Below are 18,015 nucleotides of genomic sequence, written 5' to 3'. Positions count from 1 at the left end.
GCCCCTACATTAAAAACACGACCACACCATAACACCACCGCCTCTGAATTTTACCGTTGGCACTACATACGCTGGCAGATGACGTTCACCGGGCATTCGCCATAGCCACACCCCGCCATCGGATAGCCACAATGTGTATTGTGATTCGTCACTCCACACAAAGTTTTTCCACTGTTCAGTCGTCCAATGTTTACGCTCCTTACACCAGCGAGGCGTCGTTTTGGGTTTACCAGCGTGATTTGTGGCTTATGAGCAGCCGCTCTACCACGAAATCCAAGTTGTATCACCCCCTGCCTAACTGTAATAGTATTTGCAGTGGATCCTGATGCAGTTTGGAATTTCTGTGTGATAGATTTCAGCATATTACACGATACGAACCTCTTCAACAGTTGGCGGTATGTGTCAGTCAACAGACGAGGTCGGCATGGGCGCTTTCGTACTGTACGTGTCTGTTCACATTTCCAGTTCACTATCACATTGGAAACAGTAGACCTAGATGGGATTAGGACTGTGGAAATCTCGCATACAGACGTATGAGACAAGTGACACGCATTCACTTGACCATGTTCGAAGTCTGTTAGTTTCGCGGAGCACCACATTCTGCTCTCTCACAACGTCTAATGACTATTGAAGTCGCTGATATGGAGTACCTGGCAATAGGGGGCAGCAAAATGCCCCTAATATGAAAAATGTATGTCTTTGGGTGTGTCCAGATACTTTTGATCACGTAATGTACATATCCGGACGACTCCAGAAATTTACTGCTTTTTCTAGAGTATTGATAACTCTTAGAAAATTCATTGATTATAGTTGGTTTTTAGAGGTTTGCTGAATTCGGATTACGTGCCAAAGTGACTTTTTTTACGACTCGTGTCTATTCGGTCTGTCTGTTATGCTGCTCTAGTAGCGTCACTGATGACTAGCTGTCAAACTGATGGCTATGCATGAAACTGTTTCACATTGCGTCTACTGCTCCAAATTTAGATTGTACAGTTATAATCACACTACCATAAGCCGATGCAAGACGATGTAGATAGCCTTATGTGCTGTTCGAATTTATGTCCAGGTGTCTCATCTGCTGTCGCTGAGAGGTGAGGCCAGGCAGAGGATTTGGAGTTGCTGTGCCCCCAGTGCACGGAACTTCAGGGCGTAGTTGCAGTTTCTAGGCTGGAGACACTTTCCGTCTCGTCTAGGACCTACGCAACTGTGAGAGGTAGGTGCTATTCTTAAAGTTTGACCACATATTGCGAAATCAACTAACTCATAGTTATGATTATTATTTCTTCTCACGATGTATCACTGGACGGATGGCGTGAATCGCTTACAGGACATCATTATTTTACTATTCTCCTATTCTCTAAATTGCTTTCTCCTTTTTCTTCTGCCTTTATCCGGCATCGGTGCGGCACAGGATTGGCTCTTATCGGATTTGGCACGGTTAATTTAAAGGAGGGGGGAGAGCAGATGCTCGTCCTCATGCTGCACAACTACACACACCCCTACCCCCAGGACAGAAATGTCTGTGTGTAGAGTAATTCCTCTGAAAGTTTCCAAAGTTTTCTGATATTTGTGTAAAAGTAACTGAGGTGGAACTAGGGTGCCAGCAAAGTATTCATCTTGTTCGATGTGAGAATCTGACCAAATGCCACACCCAGTCTGGTAAGCACACTGACCCTCACTGGGTATAGTGCAGCGATGTATCAGGGGACTATATCGACAACACTGTGTAAAGATTCGAACGCAAAAATCTCAAAGGAAGGATACAGCATCAAGGGTCCCATCAGAATCGTTATTGGACACATAACTTCTCTCATTACACGTTCGTCACATATCAATTATTCTCTCCTACTGACAGTATTTCTCATATAGTGACGATGTTTAGTTGTGTCTAAGTACAAGTCCTATAAAAATTTCAATGGCCATCCAACTTGTAAATGCTTATTTAATTGACTGACACAGTCGGCGCACATCAAGGATAGGTCATAAGAATACTTTCATTTTAGATGGGTTAAGCTTAAGATAAATCAATAGGAAACGTGAGCAGCCTTAGTCGCTAAAAAATAAGTTATTACGATTCACTTCAGAGAAATTCTTTCATCGTTTATTCTAAGCGTCACAGAAATATATTTAGTTTTATCTGCAAGAAGGTTAGGGTTAATACTAGACCATTACTTAGACTGATCTGAACACACACTGCAGTCTATAGGAAAGTGTAAGCGTCACTTCATTCACTACAGACATATAAGAAAGTATTTCTTTCCTAGCTTAAAAATATTGTCATAGAATCACTAAATCTCCCCATATTTGATTACAGTGATGCTTATTTCCAAGGACCTTCGTACGAAATCTCAAGCCAGCTGGTTTTGGCGACGTGTGCTTGTGTCCGATATATTTCTCACATACGCTGATGCTTTCGACCACATCTGTCCTGCCTAGGAACAGTTATCATGCCTACGTGCTGACAGTCATAACGACTACACGCTTTATGTTCACTCTATCGTTTACGCAATCATTGCGCTCCATTTTATTTATCCTCCACTCTTAAACTTCTATCTGAACACCACTGGAGAAGTACTTCATCTCAACAAAGTAAAATCCTCTCTGTACCATTATAGAACTCTGTCATGTTCTCTAAATCATTTTAGTAATACTAAACCGAATTTGGAAGCATGTTCACCGAATTATCAGAGAAATTAAATCCCTTTCGAACTTCTAAGGACAGCTGACTATCATCCTTCTATCATAATAGCCACCTCTCCCATATACTAGTTTGCTAAACACTCCCGTCAGCCTCCCTCGCCCACAACATATCCCACCAGCCCTGTCCACAGAGTGCTCTGTTTAAATTCTGCTCTTTCCTAACAGTCAATGTCCCTGTCATTTCAGTATTCGTCTCCTTCTTCGTCGCCTCCGTTTCTGATAATACTAAACATGGCTTAAAAATAATTAAAATGATCTGACATATTCTTAATGAGCTTTGATTTTATTACTACCAGTGTTAGTTAGTAGTATTCTCATCATTGTTGTCAATCATGTTAATATTATTATTAAAACCATTGTAATTTTGAATGGTTTAAAATAGCTTAGATATGTGTTGTTCCTTGACAGACGTAAGATACAGCCCTAAGACCCCAATCTTTTCATATTAAATAACGTAGTAATAAATAAATACATCGAAGAATAAGAACATTTTTCACTAATATACGCTATATGATCAAAACTATCCGGACACTTGGTTGAAAATGACTTGCAAGTTCGTACCGCCCTCCATCGGTAATGCTGGAATTCAGTAAGGTGTTGGCACACCCTTAGCCTTGATGACAGCTTCCATTCTCGCAGCCATACCTTCAATAGGGTACTGGATGTTTTACTTGGAAATTGGAGCCCATTCTTCAAGAAGTGCTGTACTGAGGTGAGGCCTGGCACGCAGTCGGCGTTTCAAAACGACCCTAAGGTGTTCTATATTATTCAGGTGAGGGCTCCGTGCAGGCCAGTCCACTACAGAAACGTTATTGTCGTGTAACCACTTCGCCATAAGCAGTGCTTTATGAATAGGTACTCGATCGTGTTGAAAGCTGCAATCGGCGTCCACGAATTACTCTTCAACAGTGGGAAGCAAGAAGGTGCTTAAAACATCAATTTAGGACTGTTTTGTGATAGTGCCACGCAAAACAACAATGTGTGCAAACCCCTCCATGAAAACAACAACCACACCATAACACCATCACCTCTGAATTTCACTGTTGGCATTACATACGCTGGCAGATGACGTTCACCGGCCATTCGAAATACCCACACCCGTCAGATGGCCACATTGTGTACCGTGATTCGTCACTCCACGCAACGTTTTTGCACTGTTCAATCGTCTAATGTTTACGCTCCTTACACCAAGCGAGGCGTCGTTTTGCCATTACTGGCGTGATTTGTGGCTTATGAGCTGCCGCTCTACCACGAAATCCAAGTTGTCTCACCTCCCGCCAAACTGTAATAATACTTGCAGTGGGTCCTGATGCAGTCTGGAAATCCTGTGTGATGGTCTGGATAGATTTCTGCCTATTACACAATACGACCCTCTTCAACTGTCGGCGGTATGTGTCAGTCAACAGACGAGGTCGACCTGTACGCTTTCATGCTGTTCATGTCTGTTCACGTTTCCACTTCACTATCACATCGGAAAAAGTGGACCTAGAGGTGTTTAGGACTGTGGAAATCCCGCGTTCACACGTATGAGGAAAGTGACACCCAATCACTTGACCACGTTCGAAGCCCGTGAGTTCCGAGGATTGACCCATTCTGCTCTTCAAATGTTCAAATGTGTGTGAAATCTAATGGGACTTAACTGCTAAGTTCATCAGTCCCTAAGCTTACACACGGTTCTAGGCGCTACAGTCTGGAACCGCGCGACCGCTGCGGTCGCAGGTTCGAATCCTGCCTTGGGCATGGATGTGTGTGATGTACTTAGGTTAGTTAGGTTTAAGTAGTTCTGAGTTCTTTGTAACTGATGACCTCAGACGTAAAGTCCCATAGTGCTCAGAGCCATTTGAACCGTTTTGAACCTAAGCTTACACATTACTTACCCTAAATTATCCTAAGGACAAACACACACACCCATGCCCGAGGGAGGGCTCGAACCTCCGCAGGGACCAGCCGCACAGTCCATGACTGCAGCGCCCTAGACCGCTTGGCTAATCCCGCGCGGCACATTCTGCTCTCTCGCAATGTCTAATGACTACTGAGGTCTCTGATATTAATCACCTGTCAGTAGGTGGCAGCGCAATGCACATAATTTGAAAAATGTATGTTTTTGGTGATGTCCGGATGCTTATGATCACATAGTGTACATAAATGGAAGGATCCAATAACTTTCTCCTTTTCCAGCAGTATTCGTAGCCATTAGAAAATTCATGGATTATAGGTGTTTTTTAGAGTTTTTCTGAATTCGGATTACGTGCCACTATGATTTTTTTTACGACTCGTGTGTTTTAGCTCTGTCTGTTATGCTGTTATAGTAGCGTCACTGATGTCTAGCCGTCAAACTGATGCCTAGGCGTGAAACTGTTTCACAACGTGTCTACTGCTCCAAATTTAGACTGTACAATTGTAATCACACTACCGTAAGCAAATGCAAGAAGATGTAGATAGCCTTATTTGCTATTCGAATTTATGTACAGGTGTCTCGTCTGCTGTCGCTGCGAGGTCCTGCCTCCAGTGCACGGCACGTCAGGGCGTAGTTGAAGTTTCTAGACTGGAGACACTTGCTGTCTCGTCTAGGACCTGCGCCACTGTATAAGGTAGGCACTATTCTTAAAGTTTGACCACATATTGATGAATCAAGTTACTCATTGTTGTGGTTATTATTTATTCACATGGTGTACCACTGGACGAATGGCGTGAATCGAGTACAGGAGATACCTATTTTACTATTCTACTATTCTTTAACTTATTCCTCTCCTTTTTCTTTTGCCTTTATCCTGCATAGGTGCAGGGCAGGCTTGTCTCTTATGGGATTTGGTATAGTTAATTTAAAGGAGTGGGGAGAGCAGATGCCCTCCCCATACCACACAGTTACTCCCCCCCAGGCAGAACTGTCTGTGTGTAGAGTGATTCACCTGAAAGTTTGCGAAAGTTTTCTGATATTTGTAAAAAAGTAACTACGGTGGAACTTGGGTGCTCGCAAAGTATTCATATTCTTGAATGTGGGAATCTGACAAAATACCACATCCAGTCTGGTTATCACACTGACCCTCATTGGGTATAGTGCAGCGATGAATCAGGGGGCTATATCGACAACAGTGTATAGTGACTGGGACACAAAAATCTCAGCATCTAGGGTCCCATCAGAATCATTATTGGACACATAACTTTTCTCATTACATGTTCATGACATATCAATTTTTCTCTCCTGCTGACAGTATATCTCATATAGTGACGACCTTTAGTAATCTCTAAGTGCCAGTCCAGTAAATATTTCAACGGCCATCCAACATGTATGTGCTTATTTAACCGGCTTCCAGAGTCGGCGCACATCATAGGATAGGTCATGAGAATGCTTCCATTTTAGATGTGTTAAGATTCAGCTAAATCAACCTATAACGCGAGCAGTCTTAGCCGCTACCAAATGAGTTACTACGCTTCACTTCAGAGACATTCTTCCATCTTTCATTCTAAGGATCACAGAAATATATTTAGCATTATCTGCAAGAAGGTTAGGGATAATTCTGGACCATTACTTAGACTGGTCTGATCACACAACTGCAGTCTAGAAGAAAGTGTCAGCGTCCTTTCATTCACTACAGACAAATAAGAAAATATTTCTTGTCGAGCTTAAAAATATTGTCATAGAATCACTAAATATCCCCATCTCACGCCAGCTGGTTTTGGTGACGAATGCTTGTGTGCGATATATTTCTCACATACGCTGATGCTTTCAACCACATCTGTCCTGCCTAGGAACAGTTATCATGCCTATGTGTTGAATATCATAACGACTACACGCTTTATGTTCACTCTATCATTTTCTCAGTCACTGCACTCCCTCTTATTTATCCTCTCCTCTTAAACTTCTGTCTGAACATCACTGGAGAAATACTTCTTCTCAGCAAAGGAAAATCCTCTCTGTACAATTACAGAACTCTGCCATGTTTTCTAAATCATTTTTGTTACATCAACCTGAATTTGGAAGTATCTTCCTCAAAATATCAGAGAAATTAAATCCCTTTCAAGCTTCTAAAGGCAGCTAATGACCGAGCTTCTATTATAATAGCCATCTCACTCCCGCCAGCCTCCCTTTCCCGCACAACATATCGCTCCACCCCTGCCCACAGAGTGCTCTGGTTAAATTCTGTTCTTTCGTAACAGCCATTGTCTCTGACATATCAGCCTTCATCCCTTCCCTTTCTGACAATACTACAGATAACTTCAAATGTACTAAACTAATGTGAATGATTCTTAATACTCTTTACTATAATAATAATAATAATAATAATTATTATTATTATTATTATTATTATTATTATCAATACTGTAATATTGTTATTAATGTTATTGTTATTTTGAATAGCTTGTAATAGCTTTGGTACGTTCTGTTCCTGGTGAGATGTAGAAGACACCCCAAAGGCCTTAACCTTGTCAAGCTAAATAACCTATAAATAAATATATGGAAGAATAAGTGCATTTTTCGCCAAGATACATACCTCGAGAGACACAGAAACTTTCTCATTTTTCTACAGTTTTGATAACTGACTGTTCAAAAACCCCACGTTTTGTCTACTAGAAATTTCAGTATATTATAATTATAGTTGGCTTTCAGATTTATGTTGAATTCGGAGTACATGCTAATGTGATTTTTTTTTACCACACGTTTGTATTCGGTCTGTCTGTTATGCTGGTATAGTAGCGTCACTAATGCCTAGGCATCTCACTGTTGCCTAGCCATCAAACTATTCCGCATCTAGTCTGCTACACCAACTTTAGATTGTACAGTTATAATCACACTAAGATGTAGATAGCGTTATTTGCTATTCGAATTTATGTCCAAGTGTCCCGCCTGCTGTAGCTCAGAAGTGAGGCAAGGGCCAATATTTCGAGTGCTGTGCCTCCAGTGCACGGCACCTGCGGCTGCGGATGCAGTTTCTAGACTGGAGACAGTTGCTGTCTCGTCTAGGACTTGTAGTGATGTGAAGGTTAGGCGCTATTCTTAAATTGTGATCACATACTGCGGAATCAAGTAACTCATCCTTATGGTCATTATGTATTCTCTAGCTGTATCATTGTACGAATTCCGTTAATCGCTTCCAGGGAATTTTTATTCCAGTCTCCTATTCTCTGACTCTATTTTTCTTTTTCATCTGCCTGTACCCTGCATCTGTGCAGTGCAGCCATGGGTGTTAGCGGATTTGGGACGATTAATTTAAGGACTATCGGGTTGCCTCTTCTATCGCCACACCTTTACCCCCCCCCCCCCCCCTCTTCCTCCTTCAGAACAGAACTGTCTGCAAGTAGAGTGATTCATGTGAAGTGTATGAATATTTTCTGAATATTTGCGTAACATGAAACTGGGGTGGAACTTGGGTGCCGGCGAAGTATTCACCTTGTTGGGTGTGGGAACATTCGTGAATGCCCCATCCAGGCTGGCGGCACACTGACACGCATTGGGTTTAGTGCGGTGATGTATCATGGGATTATATCGACAACAGTGTGTAGTGATTGAACCACAAAAGTCTCAGTTGAACAATATAGCATCTGGGATCTCATCATGATCAGTATTTGGTGCCATAATTTTTCTCGTTACATGTTAATGATATGTAAGTTACTCTCTGCTATTGAAAACATCAGTTATATGCTGACAAGCTACAGTTATATCTAAGTGCAAGACCAACAAACTTTTGCACAGTCATCCAACATGTAAATTCTTATTTAATTCACTCATCAGAATGGACGCAAATCATAGCTTTGAAGTTAAGCACTTTTAAAATGCAAGCAATCTTAGTCATTTCCTAACAAAACATTACCCCTCAGTTCGGAGAACCTCTTCCACCCTTCACTCACATGGCAAAGAAATATCCTTACCTTCATCTACAAAGAAGTTAGGGTTAATTCTGGACCATCCCTTACACTGGTCTATAAGAAAGTGTCAGCGCTACTTCATTAACTATAGAAATATGAAAAAGTATTTTTTTCGAGCTTAAAATGATGGTCACTAATACTCCTCACACTTGATTATGATGATGCTATTTTCCAAGGACTATCGTCCTAAATCTCACGCCAGCTGGTGTTGGCAATGAGTCCTTCAGTACGGTATGTTTGTGACATATGCTGACGCTGTTTCGACTACATCTGTTCTGCCTATTAACAGTTATCATGCCTATGTGCCGATAACCGTAAATACTATCATGCTTTATATTCACACTATCGTCTACTCAATCGCTGCACTCCCTCTATACTTTTACACCACTATCTAAACACTACAGCAAAGTAAAATCCTGTCTGTCCCATTACGTAACTCTACCATGATCTCTAAATCATTTTCTGTACCAGTAACTCATAATGCCCTTTACTATAATAATAATAATAATAATAATAATAACAAAATAATGTTGTTGTTTTTGTGGTTGTTGTTGTTGCGGTCTTCAGTCTTGAGACTGGTTTGATACAGCTCTCCATGCTACTCTATCCTGTGCAAGCTTCTTCATCTCCCAGTACCTACTGCAACCTACATCCTTTTGAATCTGCTTAGTGTATTCATCTCTTGGTCTCCCTCTACAATTTTTACCCTCCACGCTTCCCTCCAATACTAAATTGGTGATCCCTTGATGCCTCAGAACATGTCCTACCAACCGATCCCTTCTTCTAGTTAAGCTGTGCCACAAATTTCTCTTCTCTCCAATCTTATTCAATACCTCCTCATTAGTTATGTGATCAATCCATCCAATCTTCAGCATTCTTATGTAGCACCACATTTCGAAAGCTTCTATTCTCTTCTTGTCCAAACTATATATCGTCCGTTTTTCACTGCCATACATAGCTACTCTCCCTACAAATACTTTCAGAAATGACTTCCTGACACTTAAATCTAAATTCGATGTTAACAAATTTCTTCAGAAACGCTTTCCTTGCCATTGCCAGTCTACATTTTATATCCTCTCTACTACGACCATCATCTGTTATTTTTCTCCCGAAATAGCAAAACTCCTTTACTACTTTAAGTGTCTCATTTCCTAACCTAATTCCCGCAGCATCACCGGACTTAATTCGACTACATTCCATTATCCTCGTTTTGCTTTTGTTTATGTTCATCTTATATCCTCCTTTCAAGGCACTGTCTATTCCGGTCAACTGCTCTTCCAAGTCCTTTGCTGTCTCTGACAGAATTACAATGTCATCGGCAAACTTCAAAGTTTTTATTACTTCTCCGTGGATTTTAATACCTACTCAGAATTTTTCTTTTCTTTCCTTCACTGCTTGCTCAATATAACGATTGAATAACAACGGGGAAAGGCTACAACCCTGTCTCACTCCCTTCCCAACCACTGCTTCTCTTTCACGTCCCTAGACTCTTATAACTGCCATCTGGTTTCTGTACAAATGGTAAATAGCCTTTCGCTCCCTTTATTTTACCCCTGCCACCTTCAGAATTTGAAAGAGAGTATTCCAGTCAACATTGTCAAAAGCTTTCTCTAAGTCTACAAAAGCTAGAAAAGTAGGTTTGCCTTTCCTTAAGTTAGCTTCTAATATAAGTCATAGGGTCAGTATTGCCTCACGTGTTCCAACAATTGTACGGAATCCAAACTGATCTTCCCCGAGGTCGGTTTCTACTAGTTTTTCCATTCGTCTGTAAAGAATTCGCGTTAGTATTTTGCAACTGTGACTTATTAAACTGATTGTTCGGTAATTTTCACATCTTTCAACACCTGCTTTCTTTGGGATTGGAATTATTATATTCTTCTTGAAGTCTGAGGGTATTTCGCCTGTCTCATACATCTTGCTCACCAGATGGTAGAGTTTTGTCAGGACTGGCTGTCCCAAGGCCGTCAGTAGTTGTAATGGAATGTTGTCTACTCCCGGGGCCTTGTTTCGACTCAGATCTTTCACTGTTCTGTCAAACTCTTCACGCAGTATCACATCTCCCATTTCATCTTCATCTACTTCCTCTTCCATTTCCATAATATTGTCCTCAAGTACATCGCCCTTGAATAGACCCTCTATATACTCCTTCCACCTTTCTGCTTTCCCTTCTTTGCTTAGAACTGGGATACCATTGGAGCTCTTGATATTCATACAAGTGCTTCTCTTATCTCCAAATGTCTCTTTAATTTTCCTGTAGGCAGTATCTATCTCACTCCTAGTAAGATAAGCCTCTACATCCTTACATTTGTTCTCTAGCCATCCCTGATTAGCCATTTTGCACTTCCTGTCGATGTCATTTTTGAGACGTTTGTATTCCTTTCTGCCTGCTTCATTTACTGCATTTCTATATTTTCTCCATTCATCAATTAAATTCAATATTTATTCTGTGAACCCAGGATTTCTACCAGCTCTTTTCTTTTTACCTACTTGATCCTCTGCTGCCTTCACTACTTCATCCCTCAAAGCTACCCATTCTTCTTCTACTATATTTCTTTCCCCCATTCCTGTCAATTGTTCCCTGATGCTCTCCCTGAAACTCCGTATAACCTCTGGTCTAGTCAGTTTATCCAGGTCCCATCTCATTAAATTCCCACCTTTTTGCAGTTTCTTCAGTTTTAATCTACAGTTCATAACCAATAAATTGTGGTCAGAGTCCACATCTGCCCCTGGAAATGTCTTACTATTTAAAACCTGGTTCCTAAATCTCTGTCTTACCATTATATAAACTATCTGAAACCTGTCAATATCTCCAGGCTTCTTCCATGTATACAGCCTTCTTTTATGATTCTTGAACCAAGTGTTAGCTATGATTAAGTTGTGCTCTGTGCATAATTGTATCAGGCGGCTTCCTCTTTCATTTCTTAGCCCCAATCCATATTCACCTACTACGTTTCCTTCTCTCCCTTTTCCTACTACCGAATTCCAGTCACCCATCACTATTAAATTTTTGTCTCCCTTCACTATCTGAATAATTTCTTTGATTTTATCATACATTTCTTCACTTTCTTCGTCATCTGCAGAGTTAGTTGGCATATAAACTTGTACTACTGTAGTAGGCGTGGGCTTCGTGTCTATCTTGGCCACAAAAATGCGTTCACTATGCTGTTTGTAGTAGCTTACCCGCACTCCTATTTTTTTATTCATTATTAAACCCACTCCTGCATTACCCCTATTTGATTTCGTATTTGTAATCCTGTATTCGCCTGACCAAAAGTCTTGTTCCTCCTGCCACCGAACTTCACTAAATCCCACTACATCTAACTTTAACCTATCCATTTCCCTTTTTAAATTTTCTAACCTACCTGCCCGATTAAGGGATATTACAGTCCACGCTCCGATCCGTAGAACGCCAGTTTTCTTTCTCCTTATAACAGCGTCCCCTTGAGTAGTCCCCGCCCGGAGATCCGAATGGGGGACTATTTTACCTCCGGAATATTTTACTCAAGAGGACGCCATCATCATTTAACCATACAGTAAAGCTGCATGCCCTCGAGAAAAGTTACGGCTATAGTTTCCCCTTGCTTTCAGCCATTCGCAGTACCAGCACAGCAAGGCTGTTTTGGTTAGTGTTACAAGGCCAGATCAGTCAATCATCCAGACTGTTGCCCCTGCAACTACTGAAAAGGCTGCTGCCCCTCTTCAGGAACCATGCGTTTGTCTGGCCCCTCAACAGATACCCCTCCGTTATGGTTGCACCTACGGCACCGCTATCTGCATCGCTGAGGCACACAAGCCTCCCCACCAATGGCAAGGTCCATGGGTGACGGGGGGGAATAATAATAATAATTATTATTATAATTATTATTATTATCATTGTCAATAGTGTTACTATTACTATTTGTATTATTGTTATCTTGAATGATTTGTAATAGCTTTGGTATGTGCTGTTCCTAGTCAGACGTAAGAGACAGCCTGAAGGCCCTAATCTCGTCAGGCGAAATAACCTAGAAATAAATATACTGAATAACAAGTGCATTTTTCACCAAGATACATACCTGAACAGACGCAGAAACTTTCTCCTTTTCCTACAGATATCGATAGCCGTTACCATTCGAAAATCTCAAACTGTTATGGTTGGTTTTTAGATTTTTATTGGATTGCGAGTGCATGTCGATGTGTTCTTTTTTTTTTACCACTCATATGTAGTCACTCTGTTTTACATGCTATTATAGCAGCGTAACTGATGCATAGCCGTCACACTGCTTCCTAATCATCAAACCACTTCTCATCATACCTACTGCTCCAGAATTAGATTGTGCAGTTATAATCATAGTATCATAATCAAGTGCAGGACGATGTAGATAGCGTCATTCACTGTTCTAAATTGTGTCCAGGTGTCTCCTCTGCTGTCAGTGAGAACTGAAGCAAGGGAAAGGACTTCGAGTGCTGTGACTCCAGTGTACGGCACTTCAGGTTGCAGTTCCAGTTTCTAGACTGGTGACAGTTGCTGTCTCGTCTAGGACCTGTGCAGCTGTGGAAGGTAGGCGCTTTTATTAAAGTGTCATACATACTACAAAGTCAAGTAACTCATTGTTATGGTAATTATCTATTCTCACGTTGTATCATCGTATGAATGGAGTAAATCGCTTCCAGGAAATCCTTACTCCTGTCCACTATTCTTTGACTCTCGTTTCTTCTTTTTCTTGTGCCTTTGACCCGCATCTGCCCAGCTCCGGCATTGCTATTTGGGGATTTGGCAAGGTTGATTCGTTAATTTAAAGAGTGGCCGCATGTCTTTGCTGTCGGCAACCCATTACACCCCCCCCCCCCTTTCTCATGTGAAAAAGAGTGAGAGTTATTTGAATGTTTCCGTTACGTGTAACTGTGGCAGAACTTGGGTACCAGGCCGTTATTTCTCTCATTCATGCCGGCTGGCAAACCGACCCTCTTCGTTATCCGCTGTGCCGATACGATGCGTGCTCCGTGCACCTCCTTGTACCGGAAGCGGCTCTTGCATACGCTGGGCTATCAGGGGATGGGTCAATTATTAATTTTACTGTTTTAGTTATTTTCTTGTGCAATACGATTCAGCAATAAAGTCCTATACGTTTTTCATTTTAGCTTCATTGTGCTGCCACCTACAGACAGGTACTCCATATCAGCGACCTCAATAGTCATTAGACATCTTGAGAAAGCAGATTGGACCGCTCTGTGGAACCCACGGACGTCGAACGTGATTAAGTGATAGGGTGTCACTTATCTCATACGTCTGTGCGCGAGATTTCCACACTCCTCAACGTCCCTAGGCCCACTGTTTCCGACGTGACAGTGAAGTGGAGACGTGAAGGGACACGTACAGCATGAAAGCGTACAGGTCGTCCTCGTCTGTTGACTGACACAGATTCCCGACAGTTCAAGAGGGTCGTATTGTATAATAGGCAGTAATGTATCCAGACCATCACACATGAATTCCAAACTGCATCAGGACCCACTGCAAGTACTATTACAGTTAGGCGGGAGGTTATACAATGGTCGAGCGGCTGCTCATAAACCACAAATCACGCTGGTAAAAGCAAAACGACGCCTCGCTTGGTGTAAGGAGCGTAAACATTGGACGATTGAACAGTGGAAAAAAGTTGTGTGGAGTAACGAATCACGGTACACAATGTGGCCTTCCGATGGCGGGGTGTGGCTATGGCGAATGCCCAGTGAACGTCATGTGCCAGCGTATGTAGTGCCAACTGTAAAATTCAGAGGCGGTGGTGTTATGGTGTGGTCGTGTTTTTCATGGAGGGGCCTTGCACTCCATGTTGTTTTGTGTCGCACTATCACAGCAAAGGCTTACATTGATGTTTTAAGCACCTTCTTGCTTCCCACTGTTGAAGAGCAATTTAGTGATTCCGATTGCAGCTTCCAAAACGATCGAGCACTATTCATAAATCACGGCCTATGGCGGACTGATTACACGACAATAACATCCCTGCAATGGACTGGCCTGCACGGAGTCCTGGCCTGAATCTTATAGAACACCTTTGGGATGTTTTGGAACGTCGACTTCGTGCCAGACCTCACCGACAGACATTGATACATCTCCTCAGTGCAGCACTCCGTGAAGAACGGGCTGCAATTTTCCAAGAAAGCTTCCAGCACTTGATTGAACGTATGCCTGCGAGAGTGGAAGCTGTCATCAAGGCTAAGGGTGGGCCAACACCATACTGAATTCTAGCATTACCGATGGAGGGCGCCACAAACTTGTAAGTCATTGTCAGCCAAGTGTCCGGATACATTTGATCACACAGTGTATCAAAAATTACTGATCACACTCAGTGTTCATATCGCTTTATATATTGTCGCTCAAAAGTTTTTAACATTAGTTATTTTGATGAAAAAATGGGAATTGGAAGCAGAAATGTTAGAAATTATCATAAGTCTGATATGAAACTAAATGCGTGCAGGGAGGAATTCTGCATACGACAGGTACTCTTGCTGTCAGCTTATCAGGGTTTACTCGGTGCTATTTCGCCATTCCTTTTGTAGTCTGGTTCAGTGCTGATGAACGTTGGGAATAGGCCTTGATTGAACTGCTGTATCCAAGTGATCCTAAAGCAATTCAGTAGGACTACGGTCGCGGGATTGGGGCGGCCAGATCATATTTTCCAGTTACTTCTTTTCTTCTGAATTTGCCAAATACGCTTTACACGAAATGCTTCTGTGGTTGCCAGTGAGGAAAGGCTTTCCTCCCTCCGCTAGTGTACTGCAGCTTTATCTGTTGCTGTAAAGCACCCAGCTGGCTCCGCTTCGTAACGCCTGTCAATCAGCTAGTGTTGAAGTGTGTTTATGGTCGCTATCTTGTTGTAGGACCAATCCCTTGCCAATCAAACGTCTTCCACATTGCTTTGCATTATACTGTACAATGGGTTGGTAATCATCTTGCTTCATTGTTCAGTTTATTTCTTTCTACATCACCAGACTTACCGCCATGAGGGAGCCCCTTACATGATTTAATGCTCGAGATACACGTTGGTGTAACATTCGCTCAACTGGAAACCGGCGAACAAACTTGCGTCGCTTTGTGCCAAAGACCTCAGTTTTGGATCTGTCAACGAAAAGTACCATTTTCACTGATTTTCTGCTCAACTTTCATGTTGTCTTGCCCAGTGTAATCTCTTCTGCTATTAATAGCTGTCAGTAATGATTTCTTAGCCGCCACACGCCCATTAATGTTCACCGCCTGAAGACGTCTTTTGACAGTACTTTCACTCGTCGGGTTTTCCCTATTGTGGTTGAATTCTGCTGCTAGAACTGGTGCTGTTTTGAAGCGATCACGTTTTCTTGTGACTACTATATATTTTTCATCACTGTTTGATGTGACTTTTGGCCCAACCTTTCGAGGTCGGCCCATGTTCTTGCCAGTATTCGCATGCCTGTGCGATGTATGATGGACACATCCGAAGGAATATGTTCTAGACATGCTCTTTGACGCATAGTACTACCGGCTTTCTGTTAAAAGCTCCTTTCTTCGTTCAATTATTGATGTTTACACTGAGTATCACTGAAGCTCATACTTTGATATCTCGTTCATAACTACTGTCCCCTTTCTTACCTGTACCAGTGTTTACAGGTTTGTTGACGTCCTATGAACGCCACCTAATTTGGAACGATTATATTACGCCATCATACCACAAAATTTGCAGGCATGCATGGAACCTGAACAGCATAGCAACGGAAAGTTATGCTTTGAACGATTTCATTTTTAAAAACGTGGAACACTGTTCTTAAACGTTATATTGAGCATGACACTGGGGAAACAATATAGCTAATTCGTATTTGACTCTGATAACTGTCTGATATCTAGCTTCTTTCATCTTAGTTTCGTTCGAAATCTTATATACACTACTGGCCATTAAAATTGCTACAACAATAAGAAATGCAGATGATAAACGGATATTCATTGGACAAATATATTATAATACAACTGACATGTAGTTCCATTTTCACGCAATTTGGGTACATAGATCCTGCGAAATCAGTACATAGAACTAACACCTCTCGCCGTAATAACGGCCTTTATACGTCTGGGCATTGAGTCAAACAGAGCGAGGATGGCGTGTACAGGTACAGCTGCCCATGCAGCTTCAACACTATACCCCAGTTCATCAAGAGTAGTGACTGGCTTATTGTGACGAGCCAGTTGCTCGGCCACTATTGACCAGACGTTTTCAGTAGGTGAGAGATCTGGAGAATGTGCTGGCCAGGACAGCAATCGAACATTTTGTGTATCCAGAAAGGCCCGTACAGGACCTGCAACATGCGGTCGTGCGTTATCCTTCTGAAATCTAGGGTTTCGCAGGGATCGAATTAAGGGTAGAGCCACGGGTCGTAACACATCTGAAATGTAACGTCCACTGTTCAAAGTGCCGTCAATGTGAACAAGAGGTGACCTAGACGTGTAACCAATGGCACCCCATACCATCACGCCTGGTGATACGCCAGTATGGCGATGACGAATACACGCTTCCAATGTGCCCTCACCGCGATGTCGCCAAACACGGATGCGACCATCATGATGCTCTAAACAACTCCTGGATTCATCCGAAAAAAATGACGTTTTGCCATTCGTGCACCCAGGTTCGTCGTTGAGTAGACCATCGCAGGCGCTCCTGTCGGTGATGCAGAGTCAAGGGTAACCGCAGCCATGATCTCCGAGCTGATAGTCCATGCTACTGCAAACATCGTCGAACTGTCCGTGCAGATTGTTGTTGTCTTGCAAACGTCCCCATCTGTCGACTCAGCGATCGAGACGTGGCTGCACGATCCGTTACAGCCATGCGGATAACATGCCTGTCGTCTCGACTGCTAGTGATACGAGGCCGTTGGGATCCAGCACGGCGTTCCGTATTACCCTCCTGAGCCCACCGAGTCCATATTCTGCTAACAGTCATTGGATCTCGACCAACGTGAGCAGCAATGTCGCGATACGATAAACCGCAATCGCGATTGGCTACAATCCGACTTTTATCAAAGTTGGAAACGTGATGGTACGCATTTCTCCTCCTTACACGAGGCATCACAACAACGTTTCACTAGGCAACGCCGGTCACCTGCTGGTTGTGTATGAGAAATCGGTTGTAAACTTTCCTCGTGTCAGCACGTTGTAGGCGTCGCCACCGTCGCCAACCTTGTGTGAATGCTGTGCAAAGCTAATCATTTGCATATCACATCATCTTCTTCCTGTCGGTTAAATTTCGCGTCTCTAGCAGGTTACCTTCGTGGTGTAGCAATTTTAATGGCCAGTAGTGTATTCATAGACAACTTAACGCTGATCGAATGTGATATTTGAATTGTTGAATTAAATTTAAACCAAACAAATTGCCAATTTTAGAAGCTACACAGAGTGAAAGGAGGTTGCTAATGCTGGTATCAGCAAATTTCTACAGGTGTGAGTAATTG

The 18,015-nt window shown here is 42.3% G+C and overlaps 1 long non-coding RNA gene across 1 annotated transcript in view; it reads left to right on the top strand.

The window, feature by feature from the left end:
* LOC126299239 (uncharacterized) overlaps positions 1-18,015 on the top strand; it is a 113,032-nt gene that overhangs the window by 58,859 nt on the left and 36,158 nt on the right. The window contains exons 2-4 of the long non-coding RNA XR_007552751.1: positions 1,067-1,213; positions 5,172-5,291; positions 12,960-13,105. This is a non-coding gene — a long non-coding RNA (uncharacterized LOC126299239). The remainder of the gene's footprint in view (positions 1-1,066; positions 1,214-5,171; positions 5,292-12,959; positions 13,106-18,015) is intronic.

The sequence above is a fragment of the Schistocerca gregaria genome, chromosome X (genome assembly GCF_023897955.1).
Source record: "Schistocerca gregaria isolate iqSchGreg1 chromosome X, iqSchGreg1.2, whole genome shotgun sequence".
Classification (NCBI taxonomy): domain Eukaryota; kingdom Metazoa; phylum Arthropoda; class Insecta; order Orthoptera; family Acrididae; genus Schistocerca; species Schistocerca gregaria.
The sequence above is the reverse complement of the archived record's forward strand: the minus strand, read 5'-3'. Positions and strand labels throughout refer to the sequence as shown.